Below are 21382 nucleotides of genomic sequence, written 5' to 3'. Positions count from 1 at the left end.
TCTTTAAATGTTTTGTAGAATTCCCCTGGGAAACCATCTGGCCCTGAGCTTTTGTTTGTTTGGAGATTTTTAATGACTGTTTCAATCTCCTTACTGGTTATGGGTCTGTTCAGGTCTCTGTTTCTTCCTAGTTCTGTGGTGGTAGTTTATATGTCTCTAGGAATGCATCCATTTCTTCCAGATTGTCAAATTTGTTGGCGTAGAGTTGCTCATAGTATGTTCTTATAATGGTCTGTATTTCTTTGGTGTTAGTTGTGATCTCTCCTCATTTTATTTATTATTTCATTTTACATATTATTTATATTAATTTATATATTAATTATTTCATGATTTTATTTATTTGGATCCTTTCTCTTTTCTTTTTGATAAGTCTGGCCAGGGGTTTACCAATCTTATTAATTCTTTCAAAGAACCCGCTCCTAGTTCTGTTGATTTGTTCTATTGTTTTTTTTTTTGTTTGTTTGTTTGTTTCTATTTCATTGATTTCTGCTCTGACCTTTATGATTTCTCTTCTCCTGCTGGATTTAGGGTTTCTTTCTTGTACTTTCTCCAGCTCCTTTAAGTGTAGGGTTAGGTTGTGTACCTGAAACCTTTCTTGTTTCCTGAGAAAGGCTTGTACCGCTATATATTTTCCTCTCAGGACTGCCTTTGTTGTGTCCCACAGATTTTGAACCCTTGTGGTTTCATTATCATTTATTTCCATGAATTTTTTTTAATTCTTCTTTAATTTCCTGGTTGACCCATTCATTCTTTAGAAGGATTTTGTTTAGTCTCCATGTAATTGCGTTCTTTCCAAATTTCCTCTTGTGATCGAGTTCTAACTTCAGATCATTGTGGTCTGAAAATATGCAGGGAATGATCCCAATCTTTTGATACTGGTTGAGACCTGATATAGGACCAAGGATGTGATCTATTCTGGATAATGTTCCATGTGCACTAGAGAAGAATGTGTATTCTGTTGCTTTGGCATGAAATGTTCTGAATATATCTGTGATGTCCATCTGGTCCAGTGTGTCATTTAAGGCCTTTATTTTCTTGTTGATCTTTTGCTTGGATGATCTGTCCATTTCAGTGAGGGTAGTGTTAAAGTCCCCTACTATTATTGTATTATTGTTGGTGTGTTTCTTTGATTTTGTTATTAATTGGTTTATAGTTGGCTGCTCCCACGTTGGGGGCATAGATATTTAAAATTGTTAGATCTTCTTGTTGGACAGACCCTTTGAGTATGATATAGTGTCCTTCCTCATCTCTTATTAGTCTTTGGCTTAAAATCTAATTGATCTGATATAAGGATTGCCACCCCTGCTTTCTTCTGATGTCCATTAGCATGGTAAATTCTTTTCCACACCCTCACATTAAATCTGGAGGTGTCTTCGGGTTTAAAATGAGTTTCTTGTGGGCAACATATAGATGGGTTTTGTCTTTTTATCCATTCTGTACCCTGTGTCTTTTGATTGGGGCATTTAGCCCATTTACATTCAGGGTAACTATTGAGAGATATGAATTTCGTGTCATTGTATTGCCTGTAAGGTGACTGTTACTGTATATTGTCTCCTTTCCTTTCTGATCTACTATTTTTAAGCTCTCCCTTTGCTTAGAGAACCCCTTTTAATATTACCTCTAGAGTTGTTTTGGTGTTTGCAAATTCTTTCAGTTTTTGTTTGTCCTTGGAAGCTTTTAATCTCTCCTTCTATTTTTTCATGATAGCCTAGCTGGATATAGTATTCTTGGCTGCATGTTTTTCTCCTTAAGTGTTCTGAATATATCATGGTAGCTCTTTTTGGCCTGCCAGGTCTCTGTGGATAAGTCTGCTGCCAATCTTATATTTTTACCATTGTTTGTTACAGATTCTTTTCCCGGGCTGCTTTCTGTATTTTATCTTTGACACTAAGACTTGTAAATTTTACTATTAGGTCATGGGGTTTGGACCTATTCTTGTTGATTTTGAGGGGTTTCTCTGTGCCTCCTGGATTTTGATGCTTGTTCCCTTTGCCATACTGGGGATATTCTCTCCAACAATTCCCTCCAGTATACCTTCTGCTCCCCTCTCTCTTTCTTCTTCTTCTGGCATCCCAATTATTCTAGTGTTGTTTGTCCTATGTTGTCACTTTTCTCTCGAATTCTCCTCTTGTGGTCCAGTAGCTGTTTGTCTTTCTTTTGCTCAGCTTCTTTGTTTTCTGTCATTTGGTCTTCTACATCGCTAATTCTTTCTTCTGCCTCATTTATCCTAGCAGTGAGAGCCTCCATTTTTGATTGCACCTCATTAATAGCTTTTTTAATTTCAAGTTGGTTAGATTTTATTCTTTTATTTCTCCAGAAAGGGCTTTTATATCTCCCGAGAGGGTTTCTCTAATATCTTCTATGCCTTTTTTGAGCCCAGCTAGAACCTTGAGAATCGTCATTCTGAACTCTAGATCTGACATATTACCAATGTCTGTATTGATTAGGTCCCTAGCCTTCAGTACTGCCTCTTGTGCTTTTTTTTTTTTTGTGGTGAATTTTTCTGCCTTGTCATTTTGTCCAGATAAGAGTATATGAAGGAGCAAGTAAAATACTAAACGTGTGGCATCAACCGCAGAAAAATATGCTTTAACCAAATCAGAAGAGATCCCAAATCATGAGGGGGAGAAAAGGGATAAAAAGAGGTTCATAAAGAAAAAAAAAAAAAGCAAAGAAAAGAAACAATGAAAAAGAGAAAATGAATAAAGAAAAAGTATAAAAACATTTATATTACATAAACTAGTTTAAAAAGTTAAAAAAGAAAAGCATAAAAGTTAAAAAAAAAAGCAGAAGAAGAGAAAAAAAAATTGTAAAAGAAAAAAATTTAAATTAACTGCAAGACTAAAGAATCATGGGGAGAAAGCCATGAGTTCCGTGCTTTGCTTTCTCCTCCTCTGGAATTCCGCTGATCTCTTTGGTATTGAAACCGCACTCTTTGGTAGGTGAACTTGGTCTCGGCTGGATTTCTTGTTGATCTTCTGGGGGAGGGGCCTGTTGTAGTGATTCTCAAGGGTCTTTGCCCCAGGCATAATTGCACCTCCCTTACCAGGGGCCGGGCTGAGTAATCCACTCGGGTTTGCTTTCGGGAGCTTTTGTTCCCTGAGCGCTTTCCATAGAGTTCCAGAGGACAGGAATGAAAATGGAGGCCTCCCGGTCTCTGGCCTGGAGGAGCTGAGAGCCCGGGGCACCACTTCTCAGTGCGCCCTCAGAGAAGAGCGCCCAATTACTCCCGTCTCCCTGGCCTCTGGCCACACTCCGAGCTCACTGAGCCTGCAACCGGTTCAAGGTAACCCTGAGCTGTGAGCTCACTCCTCGGCTCTGTCTCTGTAGCCGGCTTCCCCGTTCTAATATCTGTATGCTCTGCAACACTCAGACAGCCCCGATCCTTTTGTGACCCTGCGGGAGCTGAGGCCACACTGACCCCGCGTGGGCTTCACCCCAGTTTAGCCTCTGGAGCGATGTCCCTCAGTGGAACAGACTTTTAAAAGTCCTGATTTTGTGCTCCATTGCTCAGCCGCTTGCGGGGAGCTGGCCCCTCCCCCTGGGGTCTATCTTCCCATTGCTTTGGATTCACTACTCCGCCAGTCCTACCTTTCAGAAAGTGGTTGATTTTCTGTTTCTAGAATTGCTGTTCTTCTCTTCGATTTCCCGTTGGATCTGTAGGTGTTTGCAATCTTTAGATAAGCTATCTATCTCCTGCTACCTGAAGTAGTCTCAGCCTGCTACTTCTACGCCATCTTGACTCCTTCCTCTTCCTGTTTTTAAATAGTAGTTTTAAAGTGAACAATAGTACACAGTATAAACCAAATAATAGTACATGATAAAACTCTCTGATGTATGTTAAGTATATATATGTACATGACTACACATGTGCATTTAGAAAATTTTAACACCTGTTAATTATTGTGCAAGCAATGTCACTCACTGTTGTAGAATTTGCAATATATCATCATTTTTCAAGTCAGCCATATAATCCACATGAGGGAATTCTGCAGTGACACATAAATATTTCTGTATTGGAAAAATGGTTATGCTTGTACTATTCTATAGGTGTATTAATATAGGATTCTGAACACTGATTTTTTTAAATAGGTGGAAGAAACAAAAATAATATTAATTCACATGAATACATTATATGGTTTTAAATGATTACTAAAGTCTTATTAACAGTCATAATGCTGTCTACCTTACCATATGGTGTCGGGCAGATGCCTCATCAATACTTTTATCTGAGAGCAGGTGAATGTTATGCTATACATCACATTTTACATATGCAGGGAGCGCATGCCTTTGATTCTGTGATGGATACACGTTCTAACATGGGCAGTTTGAAATTAGCAGTACTTCCCCTTCAGCCTTACGGATGTGATAATAAATCCAACTGAGCTTTCTGCAGGGTCTGTCATCCCCATGCACTGTTAAATATGAATCCTCTTCAGTGACAGGAGATGTGAATCCCACAGAACCAGATCATTGTTAACATTTCTAAAGTGCTTGGAGGTTCCTTTGAGATAAAAGAAATATTATAAATATTGTTATGATTATCTTTTTTATTTTTTCTTTGAGAGAGAGACTGTTATTCACACAGTATACCTTTTTTATTTTTTCCTCCTGGAAAATATTTGTCATGTTGATGCATTCTCCAGTCATTGTCAATGAAGAAAAATGTTTGCATCTCTTTCTCCACAAACTATGGGTGGGGAGAGACTTCAAATTGAATTAAGAACACATCAGTGAACTCCAAATAAATGACTCAGCCTAAAGGCTGAAGTGTTAGCTTTTATTCTACGGCCTCTAATTGACACAGCCTCTAATTGACACAAAGTGTGTGTAGAGTAATTCATAAAATACAGACGGTGCAATAGTGGAATATTTTATTATAATGAAAGATCATTATTTTTTACAGTCAAAATCGAAGCTCAAACACCCTGATCATTAAGCAGCATTACATATTTTCAGTTGTAGAGTAAGATTTTGGGCTAGGAGCCCATTTTAATAGGATTTAATAACATAGTATTTATTGTTTCCTGAGTTCAAAGAGACTGAAAACCTCTCATAATGAATTTTATATTATTTTTGTTCTAGTTTGGACTTGTCAACAGTAAGAAATTGTCTAAAGAAAATTATAAAATGTAGATTTAGAGAGGAGAACAATAAAAATAATCTGGTCCAACAAAAAATTCAAGAGGTAATAATACTAATAGTTATACACACTACACTAATAGTTATAGCACTTAGGTTGCTAAACTACTACAGTGCAATCAAGCCTGCAAATCTTCCAAAGCAGCAATATTGCTAATGATTCAAGGTATTTCCCACTATAAGATATTTTAATATTCTTAATGGAAAAAAAAAAAAACCTCTTACTTAATATAAACAATGTTGAAAACTTGTGGAAAACTTAAGACATGAAAATAGATGAATTCAAATGAATACTTGATTCTGGATGTGTAAGAAGCTGGCATGATTTTTTAATCTATCATCTCATACTAGCTAATGTTTTATTGGGAAAATTTCACATTAGGTTAAGGAATTCAGTTGGGGTATTCTTTGTTTTAATTATTACAAATGAAGTAAATGGGATCAAGATATAATTTCAGAATATAGCCTTTTATCCTTAGTTGTGTTAAATTTTAACCTGTATAGCTTTTATGAGCCACAGAAACAATTAATTACCATTCTAAAGGCAGCTATAGAAATTCTGGTTTGAAAAAAAGGTTATCTTTTGTTGTCATAAATAAAATTCAAAACAACATAAAAAGAGGGGAAAATATGTTATCACCTCCATAACTTGTTTACATCATGATATTTCTGGTTCTCTTATAATTCCCTCTATCGCTCACATTTTTCACTATCCAAGTTATGATTCTTTGGTTAAAACTCAGATATATTTTACAATGACATTATTTGTCTAATGTGTGAGACTTCGGTGAGCTATGCTTTCAGTCTCTAGATTACTGGTTTTTCAACCATCCCTGTCCTCTGGGTTCTTTTCAGTTCTAAAATTCCATGAGATCCCAGTGACGCTATGCCATAGAAACAATTTTGAATTAGAATTAAATGGATCTAGTTTAAGGATAGACTCATGCCAACAATAATGATGAGTTACTATTTGCATATACATGCCATATACATATATATTTAAATATATGTTATAGATAAATTTATAATGTGCATATATATATAAATCTCTTTCTATATATAAATATGCTCTGTGTAGGTTGCTATATACACACACACACCTCACACACATATTTATATTTAAATTCCAAGTACATATATTTATATTTCAAATATATATTCATATATATGCATATATATTCCACATGACCCACCCAAATAGTTTTGGGAACTCTGTAAGTGAGATTTCAGATTTCATAATAAAGCTAATTTGGAAGGAAAGGAGAACATATGAACTAAATTAACCATCTGGGGAACTTGTAGAATTATTGGAAACTAATCCACCAAGCAGGACACTGGAAAAGCTCTGACTGCTAAGCCCCAGGAACCATGGTTGGTGGAGGTGAGCAGTGGAGAACAGGATTAGATGAAGGTTTATATATATACATGGGATAACAGATTCTTATATGGCACCTCCATCATGTTTTCCTCACATTGCATCTATAACCATCCTTATACTATACCTCTTCCCTCTATCCCCAGTCAGTACCTAAAACACATGAATTGTTTTCTAGATTATGGACCCAGAAAAACACTAGTCTTTTTCTCTGAAGAAGTTGAATAAGATTTGTACATATCCAAATACAATGCTTCTTGTGTTGACATTTTCTGGAAATAATTAAACTTTCTTTTATTCAAGTGATATCAGTAGTGTCTGAAGCATGGCAATTTAACAGGATGTAAGAAAATTAAAAAAAAAAAACTTCAAACATCAAAAATATATATTTTAACCTAGAATTACTTATCTTCCCAAGGCATAAGTAAATGTCGAGGAAAAAGTTTACAATTGTACAAAGATGGAAAAATTTACCTACCATGTTCCATATTTGGAAATTCTTTGAAGATGTACTTCAGGGAAATAAATTTTGAAATCAAGAAATAAGAAGACATGGGTCTTGGGAATGATGTCTATAATGCAGTGTGGTCCAGATATAGTATTCCAGATGAGAGCTCTGGAACAGACCTGAAGAGTAACCTACACAGTACAGGAAGGTGTGATAGATGTAGGAAAAGCATCTTGAGAAATGGAAAAGAAAACAACAACAACAACAACAACAAAACTATCTTATGTTATGTCTAAGAGATTTAAAATTTAAGGGTGTGACAATGGCAAGTAATGCCAAAAAAAAAAAAAAAAAAAAAGAAAGAAAGAAAAGAAAAGATTTGAAAACTCTATAAGAAAATCTATGAAAAACAATTTACTAGAGATCATGTCTTAGTGATTTTTTGTGACTCTAGTGAAATGCTCTATTTAGTGGCATGAATGTAGAACATGTATTATTTTGCTGGGGCTCATAACAAAATGCCACAGTCTGGGTGAATTAAACAACTGAAATCTATTTTCTCACAGTTCTTGATGCTGCAGTCCAATATTTAGATGTTGTATGAGTATCTTCTAATGCCTATCTCCTTGGCTTACAGTTGATGTTTTGTTTTGTTTTGCTTTTGTTTTTATTTATTTGCTGTGTCTTCACTGGTTTTTCCTGTGTGCATGCACATCCCTCATGTCTCCTTGGGTGTCCAAATTTCTTATGATAGGCACATCAATCAGATTGGATCAGGGCCCACCTTCATGGCTTTGTTTTAAAATAATTAACCTCTTTAAAAGAATATCTTTAAATACAATCACATTCTGAGGAACTGGGTTCAGATTTTAAAATACATGTATTTTAAGAAGAATTAAATTCAATCCAGAAGAAACTTTTAAGCAAATAAAATGTAATCCTCACACATTATCATAAATTAATAGCTCTAAGGCTATAAGTCATTTTATGGTCAGAGCTTAGAAGATTTTTTGTTTGTTTCTACTAATAGAATTATGCTCTTAAAAATAGGATATCATAAGATATTACAAAATTGATGAAAATAATGACAATGGATAATAAGAAAATAATAGAAAACCTAAAATGTATACTAGCAGATGTTGACTAAGAAAGGATTAATTAAAACATGGTTTTCATATTGAAGAGTAAATGGGTAATTTCTGTGGTTGATGAATCAATAAACAAAATGTAATATTTTACATGGAGTTTTGAAATAACCTCTTAAAAAATAAAAGCAACAAATTTTAATATGACAGATTAGCTAGCATGAGACTGAAAATAGGAAAATGTAGGCTAAGATATTTATTTATATCAAAAACATTTCTAAACATTTTGAATCATTGCTGTGCAACAGTGATCAATATAGCAAATAGTACTTACTATTGTTAGCATTCCATCAGTATATAATATATGACTAGGGTTTACTCTGGGCACATATTATTCTAGTTTTATCATCCATCATTTTGGATTTAAAGTGTGTTAAGCTTTACTAGACATGGATTTAGTTGTCTAAGTTTCCAAAAATGTTTCCAAAAACAACAGAAAATATGACATTTAAAGGAAAACAAACAAAAAATTACACAAAATAGTATTTTAGTTTGCCTTAGCACATTTAAAAACTTGGCTTACATGATTATTTCGTAGGAAAATCTAAAGAGTAATGGTAAATATTTAACAACATAACTAAATGTATTTTATTATAGTGTTTATTTATTTATTTTATTTATTTGTTTTATTTCAAATCCAGTGTCATGAACATACACTGTTCTATTAGTTTCAGATGTAAAATATAAGCATTCAACAGTTTTATACATTCATCAGTGTTCATCAAGATAAGTGTGCTCTTTTTTTTTTTTTGACCTTCGAACTTTTTATTGGCCTCCTGCTCCCCAAAGTGTACCCTGCTTCTGCTCCCTCAACGCCTCAGAACTTTGGTGTCATTGGTCTCAGACACGACCTTGCCGTCCACAATCTTGCGGGTAGTGGTTTTCTGGATGGTTTGCATGGAGCTGCTGCTGTCCAGGGCGTCACTGAGATTGAAGTCCTCCCCATCTTCCAGCAGGCGACGGTAGGTAGCGACCTCAGCCTCCAGCTTGACCTTGACATTCAAAAGGGCTTCGTACTCCTGGGCCTGGCGCTGCCCCTCTGCCCGGGTCTGGGACAGTTCAGACTCCAGGTGCAGCAGGACCCCGTTGAGCTGCTCCATCTGCATGGCGTAGCGGGTTTCGACCTCCCTGAGGCTGTTCTCTAAGCTGGCCTTCAGGTTTCTCATCGAATCCAAGGACTGGGCGGTACGTCTCAGCTCCGTGAGGGTCATCTCAGCCTCTCCTATCTCTGAGGTCTGTGTGGTGATCACTGTGGTGCTTTCCTCCATCTGCTGGGACCAGTATTTGTCCAGCTCCTCTCGGTTCTTCCGAGCCAGCTCATCATACTGGGCCCGGATGTCTGCCATGATCTTGCTGAGGTCCTGAGACTTGGGGGCATCCAACTCCACGGTCAACCCGGAGTTGGCAATTTGGTTCTGTAGACCCTTTATTTCCTCCTCATGGTTCTTCTTCATAAAGAGCAACTCCTCCTTGAGAGCTTCAATCTCTGTCTCCAGCTGCAGCCTAGTGACATTGGTGTCATCGATGACCTTGCGGAGCCCGTGGATGTCACTCTCCACGGACTGGCGCATGGCCAGTCATACTTGACTCTGAAGTCATCAGCAGCAAGACGGGCATTGTCAATCTGCAGAACGATGCGGGCATTGTCCACAGAACTTGCAAAAATCTGAGACCTCAGCTCCTCGATGGTCTTGAAGTAATGCCCCCAGTCTCTGACCTGGGGTCCCTTCTTCTCCAGGTGTTCCTGGATTCTCACCTCCAGTCTGATTATCTGCCTCCAGGCTCCTCACCCTCTCCAGGTAGGAGGCCAGGCGGTCATTCAGGTCTTGCATGGTCTCCTTCTCGCCCTGCATGCCCCCTATGCCGCCAGACCCCTGGCCATCCCGGCGGCCAACCCCGTAGCCAGGACCCCGGACCCCCAGCCGCACCGGAAGCTGGTGGAGCGGGATACGGAGATCCGGGAGCCTGAGCCTCCGGCGCCTGCATAGACGCTGGCCGCGCTGCTGACAGGCGGGACCCGGTGGTTGGGCGACTGCATGGAGCCCAGGGACCGATAGTTGGAAGAGAAGGTGGAGTGGGTGGTGAAGCTCATGCTGTTCGGAGAGTAAGGTGAGAGGCCAGGACTCGGGCTCGGGCCAGGAAGCGTGCCGGGTCCGCAACTGAGGTAAGTGTGCTCTTTTTTTTTTTTTTTTTTTTTTTTAAATAATTATTTATTTGACAGAGATCACGAGTAGGCAGAGAGAGGAGGGGAAGCATGCTCCCTGCTGAGCAGAGAGTCCAACGTGGGGCTCGATCCCAGGACCCTGAGATCGTGACCTGAGCTGAAGGCAGAGGCTTAACCCTCTGAGCCACCCAGGCGCCCCGGTAAGTGTGCTCTTAATCCCCACCACCATCTCACCCAATCTGCCACCCACTTGCCCTCTGGTAACTAACAATTTGTTCCCCATAGAGTTTATTTTTTTGGTTAAAACAAAACAAAACACGATGATTTGGGACATCTGAGTGGCTCAGTTCATTAAGCATCCAAATCTTGATTTTGCCTCAGAACATGATCTCATGGTTGTAGGATAAACATGGTTTGGGGCTGTACTCTGGCATGGAGCTTGCTTGGGATTCTCTCTCTCTCCCCTCTCCTTCTACCCCATCTTCCCCTCCCCAGCTCTCATGCATGCTATTTCTCTCTATATAAAAGAAAAAAAAAAAGATTAGATTACTATCATGAACAATCTTTAATTTTTTAAATATTTTTTCCCTAAGTGTTTAATTTCCACTATATTTTGTTGTTTCTCTACGTCCTTGAAATCTTCAATAGTTTAAAATTTGTATAACATTACTTAAGTCATAAAGTCTCCAAATATTGTTTTCATATTTTAAAAATTCCCTAAAACTTTAATTCATAGGTTATCATATCCCAGTTATATAATATCTGAGGTAAAGTAGTTTAATAAATAGGATTATAGAATTAAAATAAAAAATATGAAACATTTATAGTTTATATATATTCTATTTGAGATATTCATTTAATTCAGTGGTCTGTTATGAAAAGTTAATTCATAATAACCACATTCCATATTGTTTAAGCCCAGTTCCTCCTAACTATCCATCCTCATATCAAACTGCTCTTGTCTTACTTTGTGCCATTTGCAAATATATGAAATTTCTTATTATTGAGAAAGAATTTTCAGATTTATTTTTCCATTTATTCATTTGTTTATATTAACATTACTGATCTCTCTTTAGTGATCTTTTATTTCTCTTTATTATAGAAATACAGGAAGTACCAACACTTGCATTGTATGAGCAGGTTAATTTGAGTATCAATATACTACCTGTTGGTAGCACTGCTACATCCTTTGTATAAAACATATGCTTCCCTTTCTTTAACAATGTAACAGATGCAGTTTTTGTCTTTACATAACATAACATAGTATACTCCAAATCCATTAAATTTTCAGATTTAAGCCAAAACTCTTAAAGTTCTTGGCAAACCCCCTCATCGTTTAATTTCACATTTGTCTATGTCCTAGCCCTTCAGCTTTATAACAAGAATTTACTTGCTTCCCTTTCCTTTCTCTTTCACATACCAAACTTCCCAGTAACTTTTTCTTCTTTAAGATTTTATTTATTTGTCTGAGAGAGAGAGAGAGAGAGAGAGAGCATGAGCAGTGGTAAGGGTAGAGGGAGAAGCAGGCTTCCCACTGAACAAGGAGCCAGACATGGGGCTCCATCCCAGGACCTCAGGATCATGACCTGAGCCCAAGGCAGATGCTGAACCCACTGAGCCACCCAGGAGCTCCTCCCAGTAACTGTTGATTCATCCCTCAGTGAACCTTAAGTCATACAACCCAACCTTGTATTTCAAAATTAATTACTAGAGGAATTTGAAAATAAATTGCAAAAAATAAAAAAATAAAAGAAGAAAAAAGAAGGCAAGAGAAGATGAAAAAGAAAGATAATGAGTGGAGAAGGGAGAAGAAAAAGAAAGAGTAGGAGAGTAAAGTTAAGAGAGAGAGGTGGAGATCATAAGAGACAGATTGTCTCCAGTTTTTGAAAGGCAAGTTCTGTTCACCTCAGCTTTGAGTTTCACAAGGTATTGCCAAGAATGCCTAGTGTTGAATAGAAAAGGTACACTTTCTATAAAACAAACAACTGTATCTTCATATTTTTATCTGCTCAATTGAATATTACTGGTGAGTCAAACAGTTTGAGTAAATCTCCTAAATAGCATGATAGAAAGGAGTTAAATTTTGTATTGTTTAGGTTAGAACTAACTTCAGATTGCAACAAGTAGAAGATTACAGTGGCGGCAATCAAACACAGGCCAAGTAGTAATTGAAGGGTACTTTGAGGGGCAAGAAAAAGCCACCTTATAATGTGAGGTCATTTGCATTGGGATACATTTGTTCACACCATTGAATTACCCATCCCATAATATTACTTTCAGTAATTTAGGTTCACTGGAGCAGAGAAAGAGTTAGATTGACAATGATAGCAACCCAAAAGAGATGATTGTTTCTGTTTCCCATTTCCAGGCTTCAGTTCTTATGAAGAGAATTATGAATTATAATGAAAAGTTAACAGTTAATCATGATAGCAATGCCTTAGTGTCTCATTTTCCCACCTAAATGTTCTATTTTGGTTCAAAAAAATAGAGGATGACAGGCATTTTTATATTGACATTTTGTTCCTTTAATGATTATTTCTTTTACTTTATTTTTTTAAAAGGTTATTTATTTATTTATTTGACACAGAGAAATCACAGGCAGGCAGAGAGGCAGGCAGAGAGAGAGGAGGAAGCAGGCTCCCTGCTGAGCAGACTGCCTGATGCGGGGCTCAGTCCCAGGACCCTGAGACCATGACCTGAGTCGAAGGCAGCGGCTTAACCCACTGAGCCACCCAGGCACCCCATTTCTTTTACTTTAAAAACACATTTTTTATATTCTCCAATGCTTTCACAATTTCAACTATGGATTACAGAAAAAATGGGAAGCAAACCATACCACCTTAACTCATGTTGATATTCAGCATCATAATATGTTACAGTTCTATGCAGTTAAAAAAATGGAGGAAGAAAAGAAAAAAGAAATGTAAACACCTGGATCCATTTTCTTAGAAGGCCTTTAGACTTCCATCTAGATGGTAAATGAACATGTACTTGAAAGGAAACTCTGACAGAAACGTTTAGATATCAAGACATAGGATTTGTAATTATGAAAAATCACTGATTTAGGGTAGTTTGAAACATTGCTAAATACAGAATTGTTGCTTGGGTTAGTCTAAGAAATAAAGGTCCTGCTAAACACACACACACACACACACACACACACACACAAACACACACACATTATACTTACAATTTTATGTAGTTTACATTACATATTGTAAATACAGTTCATGTATTTTAAAAATATATTGTTTATAGGTAATAAATATTATATGTATTAGCTATGTTAAAGGATCTATTTGAAGAAAATATATTTATTTGAAAAGAACATATTTGAAAGGAATATATAGATTTGAGAGGAAACTCTAAGGGAAAGTTTTAGATATCAAGACATAGGCTTTGTAATTATGGAAAATAGCTGACTCAGGTTGGTGAAGTTAGTAATACAGGAATTTCTGCTTGTGTTGGCCTAAGAAGTAAAGGCTCTGCTATATATATTATATATATATTGCATATACAATATATATGGACACACACAAAATTATGTTTTGTTTATAGTTTCATATAGTATATAATTATACAGTTGATGTATTTTATAAATATATATTTATAAATATAAAACATAAATATATAATACATATTTTATAAACATATATACAACTGATATATTTTATACATATAAATAAATATATGTTTATAACTATACAATTGATATATTTTATACATATACATTTACATATATGACTATGTTAATATATATACTTTGACACTCTTACTTCATGTATGTTGGTATACCTTTCAGATAATAACACTACTGTATTTTTCCTTTCTAGTGGTTAGAGCAGTGTTTGTTTGTTTGTTTCTCTGCTTATTTCCTCTAAATGCCTTGGTAGTTTCCCATATTCACACTAATTGTATTAATATTGTTCCCATAGAAAGTGATAAATACATGGAAAAATGACTATGCCTGATAAAATAAAAATGAATAAAGTATTTTTGTAGTATTTTTAGCATTCTGCCTAAAAATATTACAAGTGAACAACCTTATTTAAGTATAACAGGATTGTTACTCTGTAACATTCTTGGAGAAAGAGAACTACTAGAGGAATTCCCAGAAGTTAGGAGCATAGAGGTTAACTTAAAAAATTATATGCTGGGTCAACTGGGTGGCTCAGTCAGATCAGCATCTGACTCTTTATTTCAGCTCAGGTCATGATCTCAGGGTTGTGAGATCAAGCCCCTCCTTGGGCTCTGGGCTGGATGTAGAACCTGCTTAAGATTTTTTCTCTCCTTCTACCCTTTTCCACTTGCACACACACACACACACACACACTCTCTCTCTCTTTTTCTCTCTCTCTCTCATATATATACACACACACACATACACACATATGTATATGTATATATATACATACGACATATGACATAGATAAATAGAACAGAAACAAGAATCGGCTTTCTGGTTTTCCATTTTAATCACCAAAGGGTGAATGAACAAAGGACATATGTATGAGCCAATTTAAACTAACCCTCCAAGCTAAACATAAACAGAGATGGTACTAATGACAATACACTATTTTGATCATCATATATTTTGTGAATCTAGAGATGCTGCCACAGCCAAAAACATGGAATGATGTTCCCTCCAGTAGGATAGGTGATGTTAAGTGCATCCGAAGAATGACATTTGAGTAGCATAAGGAATTTGGGGATCTATATCAAATTAGTGATTTAATAGCTGTTAAATTCAACTCATGATTGATTATTACATGTATCTGCATACAATTCTCTGGTTTCAGGAGGATTTGTGAGTGTTAAGATATGTTTTGAGCAAGGCAATCTTGGGATAACAATTCCATTTTTTACTTCGGTCACCTAATCTCTGTGTAAGGATTCTGAGGCATGTATACACACAAGTGGGAAACAAAACTTTCTTAACAGACGGGCAAGTGCTCTGTTCTCAACTCCATGACATCTCTGGTCCCTAGGGACTACTTCTTTTCTCTGAAGCAACACTGTTACACTGGTTACACTATTACACCATATTCCTGGCATTTGAAACATAGGTAGGGAGAGAAAGCCACATAGACAGACTGTTTCAGTGACCCTGGTCCTGAATGTTCATCCAGAAGTAGTTGGAGGAAGAGCTCATGAAAGGAGAAAACATGGTGTGTGGGAGGGAGGTTGCAAGTGATGATAGAGAATATAGCCAAGCTCTTTACCTCCGTTACATGTACATGTCCCCCAAAGTAACTATCTGGTTAGATTTAACTACCTGTAAGCTGACACCATTCGTAGGTGAATTTATTCAATATGACCCTATGAAATTAAATTGCTCAAGTAATGATTCCATAATGGGGAAATATCAGAATCATCTCAGGAATACATCAAGGATGTCTTTTTTTTTTTTTTTTTTTAAAGATTTTATTTATTTATTTGACAGAGAGAAATCACAAGTAGATGGAGAGGCAGGCAGAGAGAGAGAGAGAAGCAGGCTCCCTGCTGAGCAGAGAGCCCGATGCGGGACTCGATCCCAGGACCCTGAGATCATGACCTGAGCCGAAGGCAGCGGCTTAACCCACTGAGCCACCCAGGCGCCCAAGGATGTCTTTTTCTTTACTAATACATAATCTTCATTTTGAGGCAGTAGACAATGCAATCAGATGGAAAAAAAAAATGAAATGAAAAAGGTAAAATTATCTCTATTGATGGATATTATTTGTAAATATTTTGAAAACATGAATAGAATCAATGAAAAAACTACCATAAGCAATATGAAAATTTAGTTGAGTGTGTCAAAGTAGTGAAATCATGGGCCTCTACATTAAAAAAAATAATAATAACCTGATAAAATATAAATGAAGTACTCATTTTGTAAATAAAATAAAAAACTTTCAAAATGAATTGAGTGAGGTCAGTGTATGAAAACTAATTTTTTTTTCAAGAAAGACATAAACTGGACCAGATGTAACACATATGCTGCTCATCACATCCTCTGACTTGTAAAGATCACAAAATTCCAATAAAAGAGGGTCATCAGTTTATTTGTTGCTTTTTGTCATCAGTTTATTTGTTGTTTTTTGTTTGTTCATTTTGCTCAGAGCCAAGTACTTTGGAAGATGAGTTCTTGTAGTGAGGACGATGGGGCGGGGGTACAAGAAAGGGAGAAAGAGAGTACAATGATGAAAGGATTAGTGCTATCAAGCCAAGGAAAAAAACCTGCAAAATACATCACAAAAAAGGGTTATTATGCATAATATATAAAAACCTTGAGAAGAAAAAGCCCATCAAACCGTGATAAAAATGGACAACCTGAACTGCAAACAAACAAAAAAAATCTTTAAACATGGAAAGATGGTCAAGTTCACTCAAGATAAATTTAAATTTAAACTGAAATATTATTTTTTAAGATTTTATTTATTTATATGACAGACAGGGATAACAAGTAGGCAGAGTAGCAGGCAAAGGAAGAGGAAGGGAAGCAGGCTCCCCGCTGAGCAGAGAGCCCGATGGGGGGCTCCATCCCAAAACCCTGGAATCATGACCTGAGTTGAAGGCAGAGGCTTTAACCCACTGAACCACCCAGGTGCCCCTAAACTAAACTAAACTAAACTATTTTTATGTATCTATATGGCAAAACTCCAAAAGTTTGACAACTTACCCTATTGGCATACAGTCCAATAGAAACTGCACATTTGGTGCTATCTAGCAATATTTTGTATGAATTTTCTTTGACCCAGAATAACTAGTTTAGGAACCTATCCCAGCTCAAAGTAAGGAATAACCATATGCAAAAATCTTATATGGTACACTACTTTTAATGGCAGAAGACTGGAAGTAACTCAACAGCCCCTTAAGAACGGAGTGTCTTGGGTGCCTGGGTGGCTCAGTGGGTTAAAGCCTCTGCCTTCGGCTCAGGTTATAATCCCAGGGTCCTGGGATTGAGCCCCGCATCGGGCTCTCTGCTCACAGGGAGCCTACTTCTCCCTCTCTCTCTGCCTGCCTCTCTGCCTACTTGTGATCTCTGTCTGTCAAATAAATTAAAAAAATCTTAAAAAAAAAAAAAGAAAAGAAAGGAGTGGCTTAATAAATTATGGTCTATCTTTAGCAATGTCACTGAAAAATGAATGCGGAAGAAATCATAGCATAGTAAATAGTATAATATTGTTGCAGGGTTGCAGGGCTCTTGTCTCACACAGTGGAAGAATGAATCTCATGGACACAAAAGGGTAAAGTGAAGTGAAAGTTTACTAAGTGAAGGTGAGAGCAGAGAGGAAAGAAAAAGCTCTCTAGAGAAGCATCCCTAAAGGGTTGCCAACTGAAGGCTGTAGTGGCAGTCTTTTATTGAGAACTTAGTAGAAAGCTTGTGGCCTTGAGATTATTGTGCTGTCTTGGTTTATTCCCTTATCTCTTGTTCTGCTCTATATCAGCATCTCCACTTGCCAGAACAGTTTTGAAGCCTAGTCAGGGAGGTCAGGGGCCTCCTATCTCTCCAGCCTTTACATTCACTCCTTCTCTATTCACAGGACAGGACCTGTGGCAGAAAGAGCTATACTGGGATTGTGAGCAGTGACTGATTGTATACTTTTTAATTAGTGGGGTTAGGGATTGCGTAAGTCTCCAAGGAATCTGGAAGCAAGGTTGAATTTCAGGACCTTAAGGGCCTTAAGTCACTAAGGCAGCCATGAGTTCCTCGAGAAAGGTCATGCTCTGCATTTAGGTATCCATCAATGGGCTACAAGCTGTAAGATTTTAATTTAAGCTACATTCCTTTGGCCTTTGTTTCCCACATCAGTATTATGAATATATATGTTCATATGAATACATAGTGTTAACAGTCTGCAGAATATTTCTTTAAAGATTGATTGATTGATTTGGGGGGAACAGATTGGGGGAGAGGGAGAGAATCTCAAGCAGACTCCCCACTGAGTCTGGAGCCCAACACAGGGCTCAATCCCACCACCCTGAGATCGTGATCTGAGCCAAAATCAAAAGGCAGAGACTCAGCCAACTGAGCCACCCAGGCACCCCTGCAGAATATTTTAACAGTATACTAAGTATGCATAAGAAGTTATAAAATATATGTATATATATGTATGTGTTTCTCTATGTGAAGATATTCATATATTTTCAAAAGAAGAAATTAAAAGATAAGCCAAAAACTAATAAAAGTGTTTGTATATCAGAGGATGAAAGTAACACACCGAAGTGGACATGTACAGAAGCTAGATATCTCTGAATGTAAGCTAGATATCTCTGAATATAGGCTTCACAATTATTTTTATATTTACTTAAATTTTATATTTTTATATGAGAAATTAATAAAGAAAGAAAAAAGCCTCCTCTAAAATGAACAGAATTCAAATAGAAATAGTGACTCTGGGAAACCTGGGTAGCTCCACGGGGAACCGGCTTTTCCCTCTTCCTGCTTCTCCCCCTGCTTGTTCTCTCTCTCTCTCTGACAAAAGAGTTAAGAAAAAAAAAAAGAAAGAAAGAAAGAAATAGATGACCCTAATTGTGTATTAAGTTGGTGCCATAATCATGAGGAGAAGCAATGATCTGTAAACTATACACATGTTTTTAAATAAATCCTATATATATAAATTAAAAACTATACACATGTTTTTAAATAAATCCTAATGATGAGTACTGCTTGAACTGCATTTATTAGCCTCTTTTTTTTTTGGTGGTAAAATTGATATCGCTATTTGAAATTATTACATTCATGTTGAGCATAAAAGAAATAGGTAGTTATGTTATTGTAATTAGAATAAAGATATTCCATAAAAGCAGGGATAAAAACCATAAAATTAAGCTGAGTAAAAAACCCTCAATCTTCATTTTCATTTGGAAATCAGAATATACACACAATTTTCTGTCTTATTTTCTGTATTTATCTTTATTTAAAAAAGCTCGTATGTGTTTGTGTGTCATATACAACTTATGTCCCTGATAAGAAGAGTATTAAAGAACATTTAATAAATCTGTAATGAGCTATTTCCCAGTAAGAAAACTCTTTCTTATTTTCCTTCTCCAAGTTTCAGACTTTCATTCAGAGTTTCACTCAAAATCACCATGTTCTGATGGTCTTTTCCCCTTTAATTTTTGTTGTCATTGTTCCTCATTTTCCAAGAGTCTGTTGACTCACCCCAAGGGAATGCCAAAAGAGTCCCCTTTCATTCCAGTTCAGTGAGCCAAAACCAACTCATCATGTCCTCTCTGCCACAGGCCCTCCCTTTCTATGGCATCTGTCTCGGATAACTGCCTCACCATCCTGCCAGTAAAATATATTCTTTTACTTTTCCTTGCTTCCAAATTGAATCAGTTTGAAAATCCTCTTGTTGTTTGTTTGTTTTCCATAAAATGTCTTGCATCTGCCTTACCTTCTCCATTTTCATAGCGACTCAACTAAAACTGTTTCCTTCATTCTTGGTTCATTGTTTTGCTTTATCTGCCCCAAGCTCACCTCCTTGTACCAATTCTAATTCATCTTATACCTTATAGCCGTGTTAGTATTTTAAAAGTAAATGACATTTTGAGATGCCACTCCATTCCCAATAATCTGCAACATAATACTTAAAAATGCACACAAACTCTTTATCTTGGTATTTCAGATTGGTCATAACATGGCTTCAGACTATTTTAGATGAGGGCACTGTTTATGTCCTATAAATATGGACACCTTTCTTAAAAAATTTCTTTTTTTTTTTAATTTTTTAAATTAGTGCCTAACTTTGCTGTCTCCAGAACATGTTCACCTTAGTGTCTAAGCATATAAGTGTGGGAATAAATACCTGACCAACAGTTACTAGCCCTGGGAAGTCAAGGGATATAAGTTGAGCCAAGACAACTACACGGAAGAATTTGTATTGTATTTCATGATTGGATGTGGAGTTTCTCACCAACTTATTGAGATAAGTAGCAAACAGGCGTAATGCCCCAGGGGCTGATTGCCACCATTTTGTAGCCACGAAGGACATCCACTTCAGGAAAGACCAGTTTCTTGAAAAGAGCAAACCTGAGAAACTATTTGGAAATATAGCTGAAACACTAAATTCCTCTGGCTGGAGTCTGCTTACCTCTGGATCCTTTGTTATGTGAAACAGTAAATTCTATTATGGTTTAGTCAGGTTGAATATAGTTTTCTGTTACTGCAGCCTGAGGCACCCTCATACACACCCCTTATCCATATTTGCAGGTAAACTGTTTCATGTATTACTGCCTTTTCTCCAGTTTTTTCATCCCCCTAAATTGTTCTCTCTCTACTTCAAAATGTCTCAGTCCTATTTGTTTAAAGCTAAAGGTTGCTTTTCTTGATCTTCCAAGTAGAATTCTTTCCTTCTCTAGACTCCTATAATATTTCAGGGCCAAAACTATTATGTGTACTCATCCTCCTCTAGCGTATAGTCTATAGTATATAGTATATAGATATCTAGTATCATATATAGAGAGATAACTAGTAGTGTAAGATATATAGATATCTATCTACATACACATAAATCTAATATAGAGAGATATAGAGATAAAGATACAGTATATCTTAGAGGAGGGTCTGTAACCAATTTACTCTCACCCTAGAAATGCTGACAAAATGACTGCTTCATGCAGTTACTCAAGAGCTCCTCACTGATTTTCTCCCAAATAAATGCATAATTTTGTCACTTATTTGGCTAATTAGAGTGTATCAGGAAACTTTAGGGTGGGGCCATTTATTTATTTGATGTGAAACCCTTTATCATATCTACAGTCTAGGATGTTTTCCTATATTCTACTTCTCTTCCTTGTTGCAAACATCCCCCCTGTTCATTTTAAAGATCTTCGATACACTCTAACATTTTTTATTATTCTTCCAAAATACTTGCTGCAATCTCATGGTCTCCTCTTTTGCAATATTATTTATTTATTTATTTATTTGACAGAGAGATCACAGTTAGGCAGAGAGGCAGGCAGAGAGAGAGAGAGAGAGAGAGAGGGAAGCAGGCTCCCTGCTGAGCAGAGAGCCCGATGTGGGACTCGATCTCAGGACCCTGAGATCATGACCTGAGCCGAAGGCAGCGGCTTAACCCACTGAGCCACCCAGGTGCCCTCCTCTTTTACAATATTGAATA

At 36.8% G+C, this 21382-nt stretch overlaps 1 pseudogene; it reads right to left on the bottom strand.

Annotated features, from left to right (window-relative positions):
* Positions 1-8848: 8848 nt before the first annotated feature.
* LOC123394368 lies at positions 8849-10232 on the bottom strand (annotated as a pseudogene).
* Positions 10233-21382: the final 11150 nt, after the last annotated feature.

Source organism: Mustela putorius, unplaced genomic scaffold, assembly GCF_011764305.1.
Source record: "Mustela putorius furo isolate JIRA1106 unplaced genomic scaffold, ASM1176430v1.1 tig00003834_pilon_pilon_pilon, whole genome shotgun sequence".
Lineage (NCBI taxonomy): Eukaryota > Metazoa > Chordata > Mammalia > Carnivora > Mustelidae > Mustela > Mustela putorius.
This window is presented reverse-complemented; position numbering and strand designations above follow the sequence as displayed.